General features: G+C 40.0%; 1 long non-coding RNA gene across 5 annotated transcripts in view; it reads right to left on the reverse strand.

Annotated features, from left to right (window-relative positions):
- LOC147139941 (uncharacterized) overlaps positions 1-20115 on the reverse strand; it is a 396230-nt gene that overhangs the window by 85178 nt on the left and 290937 nt on the right. For all 5 annotated transcript variants that reach the window (XR_015088785.1, XR_015088783.1, XR_015088784.1 and 2 more), the window contains one exon: positions 2002-2177. This is a non-coding gene — a long non-coding RNA (uncharacterized LOC147139941). The remainder of the gene's footprint in view (positions 1-2001; positions 2178-20115) is intronic.

A 20115-nucleotide genomic window follows, 5' to 3' on the forward strand; every position in this document is an offset into this window, starting at 1 on the left:
CATGCGAGGACTTGAAAAGAAGATTCTCAGCCTCTTTTCCCATCAGTCTTGTGCTTTCTTTGGACTTCCCCCTCATCATCCTCCTCTCGCATCATCATCAAAACGCAGCATATTTCTCGGACAGCTTCCTGCTGTTTCTTTCCCCCCTCAATGTTTCTTCGTGATCATCTCTTCGGATTTCTTGTTTTTCCCACTTTAATGCATTCCTCGTCTCCTCTGCCTGACCCCCGCCTTCCCACTCGAGACTTCCCCCCACCTCCCACCCTTGTCATTTTCAACCTCGACGCCACCTTCCTCGCTCAGGGTTCACTCGACACCCGCTAAGAGGGCGATTGTGTCCAAAGGTGCAAAAACCTAATCAACTTTTACTGACCTTTTCTCCCTTGGATGTGAATTATGTTCTTGTCAAATCTATACTGTACTGATTCCTATGGAATGTATGAACACTATATGAACACACGTATTGGGAAAAGGAGTTTAAAAACCCTGCAAAGTGAAAAGAAATATACATATATATATAGACTTGTTTCTAAATATATTACACATGTACATGACTGTACGTGTAGCTAGCGTTAAACTGTTTATCACCATTTCACTTTTCCTGATTCTTGGGGCTTGGCTAAAATAACACCCAGTGAGGCACTCGAGAATCCGGCGTGAGTCACCCCTTCACCAAGAACTCGAGTCCCTTTGTTTGAAAATGCATCTTCTTTGGATACTCTAATGGCGTGGCCGCTTTCGAGCGCTTTGTTATCGGCGATGAGTACTAGCATGTTACACAGAGAAGGAAGAAAGAGTGAGGAGGGCACCTGATAACCTGTGAGTGGAGCGGGGCTTCTGGCTGGCATGGTTGCTTTAGCGCGCCTCGTTGTCGGCCATGAGTGCCCGCACGTCATGGAGAGAAGGGTGAAGAGCGGAGAGGTGTATTTGTTTATTTTATTTATTTATTTTTTTAAGTCTGACTTGACACTCAGTGTCAAGCAATGGTGTCAGCAATGCTTATACTTTTCTACTGAAACTGTAATATTTCACTCACAAAAAGTCGACAAACAATCGAATTTGACACAAAATCATTCTATTCTGTCATGAAAAGGCCATAATTAGGTGCTCAAATGATAGATTTTTTTTCTTAAACATGCTGGATTCCCCCTGTGAATGTGTCACTTTTCTTTTCGAACATAATATTTGCTCACAACACAGCTAGAAAAGATTGCATATGAAGTATGTTCCATCTGAAGCTGGGCAGTGTTTCGTAACAAACAGGAGGAGGTTTTATTGTGAGTTTTAATTAAGAGAGAAAGCAGCAAAGAAGGCAGCTGGCACAGGAGAAGAACATCCAAGTCGTTTGGCCCTGGGGTTCAAAGAGTATGAGAAAGGCTCGGCATGTGCCAAATGTGACTGCAAAACTGATGAGAGCTTAATGTGCCCTGCAATTAGAGTTAAACGGCATCATTTTAGCTATTTAGATGTGTGATATGACTGTGTGTGAGTATGTCTCTACGTGTGTGTGTGTGTGTGTGTACGATCGCAAAGGAAGTGTATTTAAAGTACAAGAGAGAAAGAATTGTCAGTATACTATAATTGAAGATTAGAATTCAGGCAAATTTGACGATCTAGCATCTGCATCACTAACATAAATATAAATAATACGAGTCAGGTAATATCAGGGGCATTTACGGCGCTATGTTTACGACACTGTACAGTAAATTACGGTGGGTTCAGATTAGGATGTCGGCAATGGGGGGGTTCGGGTTAGGGTTATAATACTTCATTTACGTGGGTTGGGTTTAGGGGATAAGGGTTAGGGTCGGAGTTGGGGTGGCTTCGGGATTAGGGTTGTAGTACTCTTTCACAAGTGGACCTTGTGTGTCCAGACAACACAAGCTTGCACAGTGTGGTTACTTCGACTCACAAGCATGAATGAATGTGCAGCATAATCATACAGCTGCGTCATCCAGTGCGTCTTCCTCTGTGTCTTTGCGGTGCAGAGGGGAAACTTACTTGTTGTGGAGTAGTGCTGAATAATAGAAGCTGCCGGGAACACGGCCTGATTTTGAGGCAACATCTCGGTGGGGGCCGGGGGGGGGGGCGGTTGTCGCAGCATCGGAGGCGCTGTCGGAGGGTGAGTCAACAAACCAACATGACTGCAGTCTACGATCCTGAAGAGGCAGCGAAACCTTTGAGAAAACACAACGACAGCAGAGGTGGTAAACGTCTGAGCCAGTGTGCCATCTGTTCCTGCAGGCGTGAAGATTCATCACGTGGGCAGCAGGGGGTGCTCATCCAAGACTACTAGGGAGAAGTGTACCAGTTCTGGGTCCAGAAAAAAAAAAAAAACTGAAAGAAATTCCTGCTTCCACTTTGATGCAATCCAAGACGAATGATCCCTCCGTTGTTGTTTACTGTGTCAACTCTTCTTTAATGGTGATTTCACTTTCACTTGGACCGAACCACTTGTTACCTCAACCTCTGATGGATACAGCCGATGCGCTTTTTACGTTATGACGGAGTTTCATCTTTTGTTTTATTGGATGAGAATGTTGAAAAGAAAAATAAACACCAATTGAAATGGCCTCAAGTGACTTGAAAAAGTGTCCACAGGCTTGTCTAAATTAACCTTTTCAATCACTCCTGCTGTAAGCAAAAAAAAAGTGTTTCCAACACGCAACTAAATGTACTGTAATTAAATATACTTTTGCCTCATGGCTAGCGATGAACGAGAATATTTTTTAAAATTTTAGTAGTTAACTAGTCATTCTCTTTTTTGTCTTTTTTGTTCTGTTCTAGAGTGTACTAAGGTTCATACTGTCTTCTCCAGAAGTAATACAACTTATTTTACAGTCTTATAAAAACAAGAATGGCATGTATGATGAGAATCTTAAATATCTTATATATGTTGATAAACCTTGTAAAAAGAAAAAAAAAAGCCGGAGTTGTCTCTTTAATGTGGCCAGCTGCAGGTTAATCTAAACACATCATTAAACAAAGTCCACATCATTTTTTTCTGAGAAAAAGTTAAAATGTGTATTATTTTTTTTGCAAACAAACTGGATTGTAGATTAAATGTATTTTACTTGAAAGGAAAATATAACTGAACTGTACTCAACCACTGCACTGTCAGACTAAAACAGAGCCACATACTGCTACACCTTGCCTCCAGACAGTGATCTGATCACATGGAGTCGTAATGCTCTGGTACATATATTTCTTTTACAGTCAGTCAGATTAAGAAGCAACCTCAAAACTTATTTCTACACTTGTTGGACATTTAAGAATGTTAAAATGATCCCTGGGAATGGATTAGTTTTCTGTGGGAAAAATTGTTCTCAACGGATAAATTCAATCGTTTATGGAAATGCAAATGCCCCTTTTGTGGATGTCTAAATATTTCCTTTATTTGCTTATTCAGATGTCCTTTGACTGACCCGTGTCTCTTCGCAAGAACGTTACATTTATGCTGGCCTGCCGCCTTCGAATTCCTCTATTTTTTCCCCTGCTCCCTGTGTTTTCTCTGGAGCGCCTCCCTGTGGGAAGCCACGCTGACAATGGCTACCGGCTGCCCGAGAGAGGAGGGAATTTTATTTTTCAAAGCCACAGCTGACTTCCATTACAGAAAAAATGAAACCTGAGACAATCCCACATCGGCAGGTTGCCTTTTTTTTTTTTTTTTTAACACACCCACCGAGGCCCCCCCGCGAGAGTGACACCGCCGACAAATCAGCGTCTGTCCTGTACCGCCTGCGTGAATCCACTCTAAATTCAGGTGAGTCACCACACTGCCTATATAGCGTTCCTGTGTGCACTTGCGAAAAAGGCTGCGGGAACAATGGTTAAAAGCTAGGACAGAATGCATCAGAAAAGCAGCAGAGTGATTTATGAAATAGGAAATGCAAGCTCACTGCACAACAGCGACCGCATCATTGTAATCATTCGACTGCACGGTGACAAATGAGCTCACGGCCAGGAAGAGGAGTTTGGCTAAAATTATTCAAGAAGATTAAACTCATGTTAGACATCTAAAATGAACTGTTTCTGAACACCTAACTTAAAAACAATAGAACATGTAGCTTTTGACACCTTTGACTCCCTCACACATACAATTCAGCACCAAAACGCGGGATATTCGAAATCTATTTCTTTAGTTTTAGAGCTTTGTAAATACCAAATCATGAAGGCCAAAGGTCAAGGTCACAGCAGTGTCAAAAAGGCTACATAAAAAAAAATCATTCTTTTTTTTCACAGTTTTCATCCCATTGTCTTTAAACTTGCAGGAAATATAGTAGGTAGATAGACAATCTACTCATTACGTTTCGGTGGAAATCAAATTTGACCTTAAGGAGATTGCCTGAAGTCAAAGTTCACTGGTTAATAGGTCAAACATGTAATTACACTAAAGCATATCAAGTCATACATCAAATTAAAAGTCTCAGTGAGAACTTTCCAGATTGTCAATTTTTTTTTCAATATTCACTCATATGATGACATAATGACTACAAATGTGTTTTTTTGGGGGGAGGGGGTGGATGTCAGCAAACTTAATTAATAATCAGCTTCCGGCCACATTATAATTTCTTTATTGTCAGACTCTTAAAATAATGGCCTAAGTCATATTTTGACACAATTATTATTTTTTGCCCATCTTCTCAAGATGCTGGACACCTCTGGTAAAATCAGCTGTATGTTTTGTGAAATAGATCATTCAATTCTACGTCTGAAATGAAATTGTTAATACATATAAGATCAGAATGTGTTTCAGTTGTTCTGAAAAAGTGACTTAGGCCATTATTTTAAGAGGGGGACGATATGCTATGAGAATACATTTGTAGTATTCAAAGAATAAAGTCTAATTTCTTATAGGGAAAAATGCCCTACGCGAAGAAAAAACATCTGACTATTAAGAGTCTGATTATGAGACTAAAGTGGTTTCCTTCAGAGAAAAAGGGGCATGGTTTTTGTCTTTAACGAAAGACGTCTTGAACTCCACATGACCGTTGATGGAAATGGAGGTGCGTCCACAGTCTGAGTGATGGCCGCTTTTAGCTCGACACCAGCCCACCGTTAGCGGGTTTCACTTTACGGCGAGGGTACAGGAAAAAGGGGGCGGCGCGGCTGTCTCAGAATGCGGAGATCGGCGTATAAAAAGACCCCGAGAGAGACGGAGCCGGCAAGGCGAACTGGAGGGAGGAGGGAAGAAGAGGAGGGAGGACAATGAGGCTTTTGATGAGGCCTTCCTAGGGAGCATATGTGGGTCACGACATGAATAAACACACTTTGACGAGTCCCAATTGATGATTTACACACGTTGTGTTGTTTGTGTTGCAGATGCAAGCAGCGACACACACACACACACAAAGAAACTGGCAGCTTGTCTTGTATTCCTTGTTTATGCTTCTCCATTTCACTCATTTTTGGATGTGACCCATTCAGGCCACCTCTGTAAATCAGACAGCTCTCGCTTGTTGACTCATGTTTATTGCTTCTTTTCCCCCCCAGAGAGTTTTTTTTTTATTCCATGGCCTTAACCTGCTTTATAGTGATATAGAACATACACACTGTGGCATCATCGTCTATATAAATCGCTATGCTTATGGAGTTGAATTATTAATAATTTATATTTCATGATGAGGTATCAATTTTTATTACTGTGCTCTCTGTTCTTTCTAGTATGTGTGCCTTAATTTTGGTAGCTGTCAGGAAAAAAATCTTATGTTTGTTTTTTAGGACCTGTGGGAATGGCAAAAATTACTATACTACAATGACAGCTTCCAAACAAAATGGCCGACTTCCAGTGTGTTTTTGGGCATGAATTCTTGAGCCTTTTTTGTGGGTCTACCCATTCTAGACATGTGTCTAAGTGAAATTGGATTCAAGGGGTGATTTTTTTTTTAATATTCTCTAAGGACAAGTTCACCTTTGAAGGAGGTCTGGAAATGACCCTGATATGGTCATTTTGAACCAAAATGGCAGACGTCCTGTGACTTTTCAGGCATGGCTGCTTGAGATTTATGTGTCTACTCATGATGAACATGTCGACAGAATTTCATTCTGCTCGGTGAAAACGGATCAGGGGGCTGACTTTTGAAAATATTCAGATCTGTGAAAGTACCCTGAACATGACCCTAAAATGGCCGCTTGAAACCAAAACACTAGACTATCTTTGTCTTTTCAGGTATGGCCCCTTGAGACTTTTTTGTGGGTCTACTTTTGATAGACATGCTTACTAGATTTCATGCACTACGTAAAAGTGTCTTTGAAGGCTGATTTATTTGTCTTTGCAATATCAACAACATGAAACAAAGCAATTTCAAGACACGGCTGCCTATAAGTGTCCCAATACTTTAGTCCATGTAGCGCTATCAACCTGTTGTACTCCACCAGCGGCACTATTCTATCTGTCTCAACAGATGCTTTCACAAGATGAAATAACCCATTACAGGGGAGTACACTATTCCCAGTCAACAAGGAGTCAAGAAGCAGGCTGCACACACGCACAATAAAATAACCTCGGCTGAAAAATGAGCTAAAATGGTCGCTTCAAACCAAAATTGCAAAGTTATTGTGTTTTTTCATGCAAGGCTTCTTATGACTTTTTTTTGGGGCGTATACTTATGATAGACAATCACGCCAAATGTTATGCTGATAAGTGAAACTGGCTTTAGGGGTGGAATTTTCTGTAATGTTGTGCTAGAACAAGTTTGTTGTTGAATAAACCCTGGAAATGGCCAAAATGACCCTAAAATGGACGCTTCGAACTAAAATGTCAGACTTCCTGCGCCTTTTCATGCATGGCTTCTTGAGACTTTTTTGTGGGTCCACTCATGATAGACACGTCTAAAATGTTCATTTTATTACCTTAGTATGGTGGATTCAAACCAAAATGGCAGATTTCCAGCGCATTTTAAGGCATTGCTTTTTGAGACTTTTTTTGTTGGTCTACTTCTGATATGCATAATTGTAAATATCATATTTTTATGTGAGACTGACGTTGAGGGCTGAATTTTCCAAAAAAGTGATTCATCTGGCCTAGGAATAACAAAGATATGAAACAAAGCAACTTCAAGACACCGCTGCCTGTACGTGTCCTAATACATTTGTCGTGTCTCAACAGATGTTTCACAAGATGAATTAACCCATTAAAGATGAATGTGTTACTCCCAGTCAAAAAAGAGGCTACAAATGGCAAAAAATAAAACGCAATTCCCAAGCTGACATCTGCACAGCTGACCTGCAGGCTGCACATATACACACAAACACAACAACAAAAAGACCCTCGACTGAAAAATGAGCTACGCTCCATTTGCTTTCCCACAAGCTCCAACTGAATGCAAAGATCAGTTTCATTGTATAATCGCCACTCGCACACCACAGAGTCACTGTCGAGAGATCAGTCACTGTGCCGTCAGATTATGAGAAGATGAATATTGTAAAACGGTCCCACGGCCATTTCGCCGGCGCCGACATGCGACGGCCCGGCTCGCCGGGGCCGTATTGTTTGATGGCTTTCATTACTTGCGCATGCTGTTTTCTGAGCCTTCTTTACATGGTTAACTTATGAGCTCATTTCCCACGGCGGGCAGCGGCACTACATCATCCGGCGTGCAGTGGCGTGGTCCAAAGACCATCGGTCACGTTAACGTTTGCACGGACGTGATTCGGCGGACATTTTGTTTGTTGCGTCGTGATGGCCGGCAACCGTTCAATTTTGTAGCATTTGCGGGCGTCCTTGCTCTCCCGCTGGTGAAAAATGGTTCCCGGTGTGACGTTAATAGATGACAATATGATTGGAAGCATTCCGACTCGTCTAGAGGTTGTTTAACTGAATAGGACATGTCGTACTTGGGGCTTACTTTACGAGGTCAGCCCTGATAGCAGGCAAACGATAAATATGCATGAGAACTGATATTGTGTCGTTAACTTCAACACAGTGGTATCTTGACTTACAAGTGTCTCAACTTAAGAGTTTATTGAGTTGTGAGACGTTTCTTGATTAATTTTTGTCATTACTTGTTACTAAATCAATCTATACGGGGGTCCTCCGTTTATGGAATCCTGTTCCTACACTAACGCAGCAGTGAAGTCATAATTACGGTAAATATTTGCATGAAAAACACTTGTTGGCCATTAATATAAAACAATCAAATGAAGGACGGTAAATATGGTTTTAACTGAGCTTTCCTGACCGTGGAAATTTATGCCGCCCAGCAAACTAGTTCATTTAACCTGCAGAAGACATGTCAGTATCCTGTACTTGTTTTATTGCTCAATAAAGTAATCACAATGGTCATCAAAATTAGATTTACTGTAAGACCACTTGTTGCTAGGCAGAATTCATAGGGCTTAATCATTACTGCTCCCTCATAATCCAAGTAATTGAATGTTTAAATGTTTTTGCATTCCAGGGAGTAATTATTCATAATTAAAAACAGCAGCATATGCCCAGTTGCTGGTTTGATTGACAAACAAACCTGACAAGGGGCAACTGAAATTATGTTGAATTTATTCATTGAATTATTGCAATTTAATATCTAATCCATATTTATTCACCCATCTGTCTAGATTGCGTGGTTGGAATTTGGTAGCAATTGGCTTGAGGGGGTGCATTTTTAATCTGAATAAATAATATACTGTATATATATTTTTTTCTTCTTAAAACGAAACATATTTAGCCATTGCCTCAGTTTAACAGACCAACACAAAATTGTATGGACATGTCTATTTTACTAATATGCACGGGAAAGGCTCAACGACTGGTATCTAAAAATAAACGGGAAGTCGACCATTTTGTTATAAAGTAGTTAGTTCGTTACAAACGCCAGGACTGGTACTTGGTCAAACTCCATCCATTTTCTATTCCACTTATTCTCATTAGAGTGAGCTAAAGGCTATCCAAGCTGACTTCAGATGAAAGGCATGGTACACCATTGACTGGTCGCCAGTCAATTCCAATGCATTTCAAAAGCCGTCAATTATATGTTGGTTTTCGCTATACATGGGCTGGCCCAATTCCCATGCTCCACAATTAGCAGAGGTCCATTGTATAATTTTAAGGTGCAATATCTCCATTCACCAATGGATGTCATAAATCACTTACTTGCGCTTACACTGGGTCTTATAGTGCCATATACTGCAACGTGATTAACATTTTGAGTGAGTTGATTTTTGTGAAAAAATGGACAAAATGAGTTCACTTCATTTTGGGGCGCTGTACAGAAGATTAGTGCCATCCTTGAATGATAACTTTCATGGACGAGAGCCCTTTGCAATGGGGGAAAAAAAAAATCGCAATATGTGGTTATTTTTTGGGTTCTTGAAACACTTTATTGTGAAGGCTGGATCTTTTGTATATGCGTTGTGCATGAAATATAAGAAGATACTGCAATGTACAATTAAAACACAGACATATGCACATAATTTGCTCAGGTTAGGGACTGTATGATCCTATGTGGCCCCAAAGTAGTTCTGATGAAAAATTGTGGCCCCCTTCCGCATTTAAGTTCCATCCCTGATTTAGAGTCTTCAATGAATATAACACATGTTTGGAATGTGGAAGGAAGCCAGACTACCAGCAAGTCCCATCACAGACAGGTCAGAGCCTGCATTTGAACCCCCAACTTCAGAACTGTGAGACAGATGTGCTAACCGCTCATACACAGTGCTGCACTGTGGCAAGTTCCTACGAGGGAATTATCTTAAATGAGCCCTCAGCAGAAGCAGGTATCCTAGACAGATGGGCAATACTAAACTGTGAAGTTTTATGCCTAGGCCATCTAATGTAGGCAGAGCATGGCTTCAAAAGTTGATGATCATTTGGAGGATTCGCCATGAAAAAGAGGGTTCATCGTTCATCGCCACTTGCAGCTTTCATTTATTTTCTTTCTATTCTGCAGCTGTCTGCACACGAGACCCGAATGTGCTGGACCAATTTGTACAAATAATCGTAGTTCCGAGCTGTTATTTTTCTCTGCAAAGGAAATGTTCACCATTTGCTTGTGTTGACACTGCAAATGGCTTAAAACCCTGCAAACCGACTGATGTTTGGCTGAGGGGGGGACTCAAAACCTTCCCCCACCGCCCAAAAACAATCTTTCTAATTCCAGGATGTCCAACTTGGCCGCCTGCTCGTATATTCCACATAAAACATGGAAAACGACCACATGAGTCTTTAATTCCCTGCCAAAATCTCAATTTTTTTTCTTACTGGCCTCCCTGCAGCATCTCCAAAAACACAACACACTCTTCGTTTATTTTTCAAATGTAATAAATCAACTAACGTTGCTAATATCTGAGACACTTCTCCCACTTCAGTCAACACCAAACTCCTGGAGGAGGAGGAGAAGAGAGATTGACAACACTAATTTGAGTCCCTTTGTGAGCTCGAAGTCACATTATTCATTGATAAATGAATATGTTAATATGGTCTTTCAGGCATGGGAGCAATGAGCGAACCATTTGCACATTTTACGCTTCCATTAATAAAATCACACATACAAAAAACAACGGTCAAATTATAAACAGAAGCCTTCAGGTGTAATTGTGGAGAAATATTACAGTGATTATATCAGGAACAATTGTTGTGCCTTTTGGGAATTTAATGAAAGACCATTTTCGGCCAATTCCAGGGGTATCCGTCAAAGAAAACAATTTCCCATCAGAATATTTTGAAAATTGAAATGAGTTTCACTTAGGAACATTAACTTTGGTAGGCATGTCTATCATGAGTAGAAGCGCAAAAAAGTCTCAATAAGTCATTCCTGGAGATACATAGGCAGTTGACCCTTTTGGTTTTACCATTTTAGGGTCAATTCCATGGGTCCTTCAAAGATGAACTTTCCCTACCAGAATATTTTGAAAATTCAGCCCTGAAGTAGGTTTGATTTAGCAACATAACATTTGGTATGTCTACCATGACCACAAAAAGTCTCATGAAGTCATGCCCGAAAGATACTGAAAGTCAGCCATTTAAGAATCAATATGGCCATTTTCAGGGGTCCTTTCAGGGTGAACCTTTCCGACCAGAATATTTTGAAAATTCAGCAAATAAAACCAGTTTGACTTAAGGCAAAAAAAGGAGTAGGCATGCCTAACATGAGCAGAAGCACAAAAACAATTGGACGAAACTTTATTCTTAAAAATCACTGTAAAAAATTTACTTCCAATTAAGCACTGGAAAAACTGGTTAATAAAGCAACTCGCAATCTATCATTGTTACTTTTAAAATCAAGTAATCGGTGACTTTACCAAGTTACTTTTTCAAGGTAACTGTGGCAACGCTGGTCGTGAAAATAAGTACAGAATATATAGTGATCTTAATGCATGTTGAAAAGTTAGCGAGCAATGTTTCTCACTAGATTATCAATAATATATCACGATTCATTGCAGAAAAATGATTTTCCATTCTGAGTAAGAGAACTGAGATGTCTATTAGAACCCCCTAAATAGTGATTAGTAATATAGAATGACTGAACGCTTTTCAACACAGTCCTTGTTCACTAAACAAGATGCATTGGGACATCCAGTGAGGGCACTATATAGAGGATAACCTACAGTACAATCACAATTGAACAGCACTACATGGCCAACTCACTATATAAGACACTAGAGAGTAGATAAGGATTGATTCTGAACACAGACCAGGATTTTTTTTGCAAAACATCTGCTGGCTCAGGGTCAGTTAGAGACATACTGATGTAAACACTTACTAAGGACCAGTAAACGACGTCTGAGGGGGTAAAAGAACACTTTGACCACACGGCCCGTATCAGATGTTGGTCACATGACCCGTGGAGCTGTTCTCTTATCGTGGATGGCGGCTCCCAGCGGCCCAGACGCGCGATACCTTAAAGGGGCTGTCTCAAAGGACGTGCCAAGTCTTTTGATGTGCTGGCCAGTGGCGCTTTGATGCCAGCTTATCGGCGAGCGCAAGGCTCCACTCGTCCTATTCTCCCTACTCGTCGTACTGTAACGTCTCCTTCTCCCCTCTCAGTTTCATCCCCTTCCTGGCACCGGCTCCTGTGCTCGCCATATCCATCCTCCCCCTTAGCCTTCCTATGCCCCCCATCCTCCATTCACCATTCCCTGAGCTCTCTTTTGTTGTAATGAAAAGCACAAGTGTACATCTGAGTCCTTTTTCTTCAAAATATGCATTTAAATATAATACAGAGCAATTATAAACTAATGTGCATGAATAAGCAATGCCTGTAGTAGTACGTTTTATTTATAGACTGGACAGTGCCATAAAAAAGTATTTGCCACTTTCTAAAATGATTTACCCACCATAGTTTCCCCATTTTTTTAACAGTTTAACATGGTGGCGGGCGGTAGTGTGATGGTGTGGGGCTGCTTTGCTTCTTCAGGACCTGGATGACATGCTGTTAATGATGGAACCATGAATTCTGTTTTTTCCAGAAAATCCTCAGGGACAATATTTCTCCATCAGCTTGTGACCTAAAGCTGAAATGCATTTGGGTTCTTCACCATGACAACGATTCAAAACACATCAATTTCTGAATTGCTTGCCATGTCCAGACTTAAATCTGATTGAAACCTTTAAAAGGCCAATCATGCTTGAAAACCCTCCAGTGTTGCAGAATTAAAGCTATTCTGCAAGAAAGCGTGGGCCAAAAATATCTCCATAATTCATTTAATTTACAAAAATAATATAGCATTCTGAAATGGCAAATAGAAGTTGATGATTTTGTGCTTTGACCAAAATAGATCAACTTGATCTCACAAGGAACAGAGTTTCTCATTTCACCGAGGTGGTGATGTGTTCATGTGTCACCGCTAAGTATGCCTTATAGATCATCGCACTTACTCAATTGTGCCTTTTCTTCCCACCGCCCAAGTAACACATCAACAGGAGAAAGGCAGAGTACAACGCGTTCCCTTTCGTTTCTTGACATGATGTTCTCCAGCTCCCTTTTAATGTGTTCTCTCGCCTGCTTAATGGCTTGTAGTCTTGGCACTTAGGGGGGCATGGAGAGAAAAAATAAATAAATAACAATCCGAGCATAATCACGGATGACATTTGTAAACATTCTATTAGTTTGAGTGATAAAAAGAAACACACATTGATTGCAGGCAACGCTGGTTTTATATTATTAACATTAATATAGAGCCAACTGCCACAAAATTCTACTTGAACAATCAACGAGATCTGAAAATCAGCCTTTACAAAGAAATGGACAGCAGTGGTGGTTTTTTTTTCGATTACAAGGTAACTTGCGATGTTACATTTTACGTTTTGTTTTTAAAAAACATTTTTAATGTTTACTTTTGCGCATTTAAAAATAAAATTATGATTAAATTATGTGCTTGGGGCAGCTGCATGAGTGATTTTAACCACGGTGGTACAAAAAATTAAGATTTTTTTTCAATGAAAAACAAATATACTTGATTTAGCACAATCCATACCATACAGGAAATGTATGAGTACATTTTATAATTGCATTTTTTTCCATGTACTATATTTTAACTGAAATGTATCAGAATTTAAAATCATTATGACTTTGTTGAGAATTGTTAACTGACCATTTCAAAGCATAGTTCCCTGTGGCTTGAAAGTGAATGCTGAAATGTCAGCCATCCTGGACTTTGGATCATAACAAGCTAATATTAGCGAACCACTAAATGTACTGAATTGAAGAACAGGTGAAGGAATTTACAGATACCTTATTTACTAGGCAAAAAGGGTCAAACTTCAACATTGTGGTCTGGCTGTCCTCACCCCTGTGGCTCTGGCGTACTTCTTTGTCGCCTGGGAGGGGTTTGAATGTGCCATTTCAGGTTGAACAGCAAATCCTCCAATCAGGAAAGTGCCATTCCCAGCGTACGCTAAAACTGTGTTTAGGAACTTTTTTTTTAACTGCCCTAATTGAGCCCTGACATTCTGAAGATGGTAGAATTTGTATCAAACTTTGTGGTATGTATTGTAGTACAGTATCAGTTATTATTTCGAAAGCACAAGTGATGACTGCTCCAGTTGAGCATCTGACAGAATTCTGTAACTGGAGCTGGTGAGGAAGTTTTAAAGTTACAGACACTTTTTCAAAGATTTACTTTTCTTGTTGGTATTTTTTTTCTCTGCTCTCTCTGGAGAAAACGCTTCGATCTTGGAGACAAAACGGTTTCTAATTCGTACAGATTCCCATTAATGGTGAGGATCCCTGTTACAGATACAGTTTGACAACCAGACGAAAAGTTATCTTCCGACAACTGACTGTTTTTCCCCCACCACTCGAAGCTGCAGATGTCAAGTGAAAAGCACATAACGCTAAAGATAGAATTTCGTTAAAAAGCAGTTCAGCACTAAACCGACATTGAAATCCTAATTTCTTGTTGTTAAATCGTCAGAGTGTACATTATAGCTGTCACATGAAAAATACATCTTGGAGGATGAAGGTAGGAAACGAGGTTAGCATGCTATTTTTAGATTGGCAACCGCATGTTTGTAATCACCATAAGACGCCTGTATCAAAGTCACATTGCATGATTGGCGCCGTGAAATAGATGGCAAAGTGTCAGCAACTCCACAATGTTTCGCGCAATCGCCGCACTAAGCGCCATTTAGAGACAAACTGGAGCACCTGTGGCCTAATTAGATGAGACACGACCAATCACTCGCTGAATGCGAGGAAAGCTCGTTTATCGGAGAAGACAGCTGTACGTCGGTCTGCGGGGAATTCTGAAACTACATATGAGGCTAGTTAAACCTTGAAAGGCTTTTTCAGCTTGCGCGATTTCCAAATTACTCCATCATGACAGGACTTCTTAAAAATAGTCAAACAAATTAAATCACAATTAAACATTATTGGATAGATTAAACACTCTTTGGTCATGAAACCTTTTATCTTCTTGGCAGTTTGAGGCATCCCTCGGGGCTCTATTCTTAGACCCATTGATTTCATTTTAGCAATTACAATTTTGTTTTACTCTGGCAGTATTAGACTGTCAAAACACTACGAAATCATGTTTATTGGAGAAGAGAACTTGGGGGATACAAGTACTGTATGTACTTCCTATGATGGATTTAAATAGTCAATGTCTTAACGGTGTCTTAAAAAAATACCAGCTAACATTAATCTAAAACTAAATCTTTCAATGGATAGATTTGAATCCCCTTTGGTCCTGAAACTTTTGATCTTCTTGGCGGTTTGTGGTGTACTAAAGGGCTCCATTCTCAGGCATCTTTTTACCACTTATCATTTTTTACTCAAGCAATTTCATTACAGCATTACATATGTCCACTGGGAATTCTGAAGCAACATACACTTTTTATGATGGATGTTCACTTTAAACAGGGATACTTCCGTAATTTTTCACCGTTAAATATGTTGGTGAAATTTGAATACTAACTAGTCCTGAAGCCTTTCATTTTAGTATACTAATACTTCTTACTAATACTACAGAGAACAAGGAAATGTGTGTTCGTTTTAAGCGTGTCAAAATGATGATGTAGTTGGACCGCTGACATCTGGGCAGAGAAATTTGGCTTTGGATGGTCAGTTCACAAACGACAATAATTCACAGGTTTAGTGATCAGAATTGAGTCTCAAACTGACATTTGGCTTTGTGTCGTTTCGACAGCCAAAACACACAAACACACATACACACGCAGTCCTCCAGCCAGCCTCTAGTCACGGATTTATGAAGCAATAAAAGCTCATCTCTTGAAAAAGTCTCACACTACACACACAAATATAATGGCGCCAAGTGCAGGGCTTTGCATATCCTCCTCCTCCAACACAACACACTAGAGACAGATGTTCAGTGTGATTATTACATCTGTTTCTGCACTGCACACAAATCAAACGCAAAACAAAAAGCCTCAGTCGCAGAGATGACACGTTTACCCCAGTGGCACAATATGGTGTGTGTGCGTGCTTGTTTGTGTGTGCGTTTGTTTGGAGTGAGTGAAACTGGACCAATACTTTTGGAACTTGAACCAGGTTTCCATTAAGAGCTCCAGTGCAGTTGATGTTTTGGAAGTGTCAATACTGCATGCGGAATTTGCGACATGAATAAAGTTCATCTTCATAGTATCACTTGAAACCCTGAATTCTAACCTAATCTAGGTTTAACTAACTACCCTAACTTCAAGCCATAACCCACGATTCCAGAAAGCGAGACCCTAATGCTTGCTGGAAACCCTAATTCCAAACCCTAACCTTGGCTTGACAACCTGCTTAGAAAACCTAACCCTGGATTTAAACATCATTCTGTATTTCAAAACCAGGTTTGAAACCCTAAATTCAAACCCTATTCCAATTTTGGAACTGTAACTGTTGCCTAAAACCCTAACCCTGGCTTGATACCCTACTTTGAAATGCTAAAACCCTGTCTTAACTTGACTTTGAAACACTTTTGAAACCTGAATTGGGAAAACTAACTCTTGTTAAAAAACCCTAACTCTGGTTTGAAAAAATATAAGGGAAACCTTAATCCTTTCGCAAAATCCATATTGCGAACCCTAACTTTGTCTTGAAACAGGTTCGCCCCTCAAATAAAACCCCAACTCATGTTTGAAACCCTTATCTGAAAGCCTACTTTGCAACCATAAATTGGCACATAGTTTTTTTCATCCCTCTGCTCAATAAGCAGCCATTAAAGGACAATCAAATCATAAGTGCTCGCTTGGCGGAGGAAATAAAACAATAATGACTTTAATCTCACTCAAGCTGGAGAGCAATGTCTGCATTAATGTTAGTTTTTTATTGAGTCCACTTCTTTTGGCACTCACTTCTTTGTAATAATAGAAGCGGAATGAATACCAGTATACAGAAAAAGTGTGCACTGACATTTTATTTTGAATTAGATTCTACATGTTCCAATGGAAGTTATTTCATAAGTAAAAAAGGCAAGTCTGTATATTATGTGCCGTTCATGATGTATAATATCAATACGTAATTTATTCCTACCCCACACCCACTCATCACCAATCCAAATTCTGACCACGGGCTTGAAACCCTGATTTAAAGCTCGGCAAGCCTCAACTCTGGATGGAAACCCCAATTTGAAACCTTAACCCAGACTGGAAACCCTAATTTCAATCTCTAACAATTGTTAGAAACTCTAACCTTAATTTGAAACTTTAACCTTGGCTTGAAAACATACCTTGAAATACCAACCCTAGTTTGAAACCCAAACCTAGACTTGAAACCCCAACCGCGGGTTGAAACCCTCATAAGAAAACATAACCATGGCTTAAAACCCCACTCTCAAGCCCCTAACCCTGGCTTGAAACCCTTATTTGAAAACATAACCCTGTCTTAAAATCCTACTTTCAAGCCCCTAACCCTGGCTTGAAACCCTAAATCTGTCTTGAAACCCTCATTTGAAATTCTACCCAGACTTAAAACCCTCACCCTGATTTCAAATCCCAATACCAAATCCTAATTTTGGGTACTTCCAAGCCTCAACCCAGATGTGAAACCCTTAATTGAATCCCCAATCCTAGATTGAAACCCAATTTCGAAAACCAAATCCCTGTTTGAAACACAAATTTGAAGCTCTAAGACTGTCTTGAAACCGTACCTTCAAGCCCCAACCCTGTCTTTAAACCCTAATCCTAGATTGATTTTTCTGAAACCCAAACTCATGTTTGAATATCTATTTGAAGCCCTAACCCTGGATGGAAACCCTAAATTTAAACCTTAACCGTATGTTAAAACCCTGTTTCGAAACATCAACTTCACACCATGATGTGAATTCCTACCTCAGGCTTGAAACCCTACCCTGAATGGTTTAACACACTTCAAACCATAACCCTATCTTGAGTTTTATTTTTTTCAGAGCAATAGAAGCAGCATGAATATCAGTGTCACCAGACGTAATTTTTTTTCTACAACTAATTTGAGAAGCATTGTGTTTATAACAATGGAAATAATTTTAGTATTACTTTTAAAGACTAAAATAGTATGTGCTTTTGATGCTCTCGTAATCAATCAATCAGTCTTCCATTCCCCAACCCACCCCCCCTGGTCCCACCACCTGTCACTCTCTGTGCATATACAAAGCCACTTATAGACACACAAGATCCTTGTTCCCTTCACTCCCAAAACGACAAGCGCTTTCAAAAACGGGCCCTTTTTGTGGGGCTGTCACGGGCTCGTCTCACCCGGGTTTCGTCAGCGGCTGACACTGACAGACAGAAACAGAGAGGAGGATTGTTATGCCGTGTCACCCACGCGCCGGTGGACTTTTTGAACCAGTCGCACGCCACCGACTGACTTGACGCGTCTCCCGTGTTAGACTTGTGGGAAGAAGAACAAAAAAAAAAACCCAAAAAACACACACAGTGCAGACTTTTTGACTTTTTTCCCCCCCACTTGTTGAAAGTCTTTCAGGGTCTTTGTAGACTTTGGTAAGAGGTGTGCGTGTGCATGCGTGCACAGTTTCCCAGTGGAGCCAAATAAAGCATTGAGGCTGTCTCAGGTGGAGTTAAACCTTGTCAAAGGGTGAAAGGCTTGTTTCACTTTGCCGAGTCGCGGAGCTTCAGTGGAGTTTAAACAATGTATTTCAGGGAGATGTTCTTGTTTGAACAGGCACATGTTTGTTTTACAACCACCACAGCATTAGGTACACCAGCACAATCCGAAGAGAAGGCAGGAAATTCTGCTGTTAAGAATTCAATATTCACTTCCAGAAACCTTAAATCTGTTTTGAAACCCCAAATGTGGCTTGGAACACAAATTAAAACCACAATCCCGTTTTGAATGCATAATCTAGGATCAAAATTCTAAGGGAATAATCTTAAACATGAATCCTGTCTGGAAATTTTATGTTGAAACTACAGCCCTGACTTGAAACTTCAACCCAAACCTTAATTAAGTCTTGGGTTCAACCCTAATTTGAAAATCCATCTTGAAACTTTAACTCTGACATCAAACCCCAAATAAAACACTTATCTTGGTTTTAAACCTTAATCCCGTCATGAAGCCTCATATTCAAATTTAACTCAAACCCTAATCTTGACAGGAATCCCAAACTTGAAACACTAATGCTCACTTGAAACCTTAATTAAAAACTCATTCTTAGCTTGAAAAACACTAACACTCACAAAACCCTAAACCTGCCTTAAACACTAACCTTGATTTGAAACGCAGATTTGAAACTTGAATGCAGTTTTAAATTCTTAATTTAATCCCAACTCTGTCTTGAAACCCTCACCCAGGTTTAAAACCTAATTAAAACCCAAATCTTGAGCGAAAAATCTAACTTCAATAAAAAAAAAATAAATAAATAAATAAAAAATCCTTTTCCTGTTTTGGGTAAAATCTGCTTCTTCCTTGACAATTGCACAATGTTTTTATGGTTCAGTAAAAACACAAAACTAAAAAAAAAAAAAAAAAAAATACAGTATTGTATATTGTATAATGAGCCTCAAAATCCAACACAGGGTTACAATTTTTCCATTGTAGCAAGCCAGTAGATGTGTTGCACTCCAAAGAGTCACTCACTGTATTTTTTCCACAATTGTCCATTTCACTTGTATTCGGCAGCGTCGCTCAGTGTGGGATTCAGCAACAATTCTGGGTTGCACATCCCACCTCTGACTGATTCATTAATCGATTGGGGACGCTGAGAATCAACAATACTATTGAGCTACTCCATGCTAAACTGCCGTGTAAAACTGCAGATGAGGTTTTCCACTCCAGTGCTCCGAGTAGATTAGAGATCTCGCTCTCTCTCTCTTTCTTACTCTACAAGGTAAACACATATATACCCATAGGAAGCCATCGCATTTAATGTGCTCTCTGGCAACACACAATCAAAGCTGAGCGCTTTATCTCATTATGTTGTTTTTTTTTTTTTTTTAAATCCCATTTGAAGGAACAGCTGGCGTCTAAGTACGAGCGAGGCTTCCTCTTCCTCTACGGCCTCGGAGGGACTGTTGCATGTTTGCATGAAAACAATTACCGCTGCGGCACATGCTTAATGCGGGCTTCAGTGTTGAATATATATGAATATATCAAGCACACGCTGCAATAAAGAGATACAACCTCCAGGATGAAGACGAGGAGGAGGTGAGTGTGTTTAAGATTCCACAACCGTCACCCACACGTTGCATGTTACACACACAGGCACGCATACTCACACACACATGATATAAAAGCA

The sequence above is a fragment of the Filicampus tigris genome, chromosome 11 (genome assembly GCF_054856515.1).
Source record: "Filicampus tigris isolate MCC_2025a chromosome 11, RoL_Ftig_1.0, whole genome shotgun sequence".
Lineage (NCBI taxonomy): Eukaryota > Metazoa > Chordata > Actinopteri > Syngnathiformes > Syngnathidae > Filicampus > Filicampus tigris.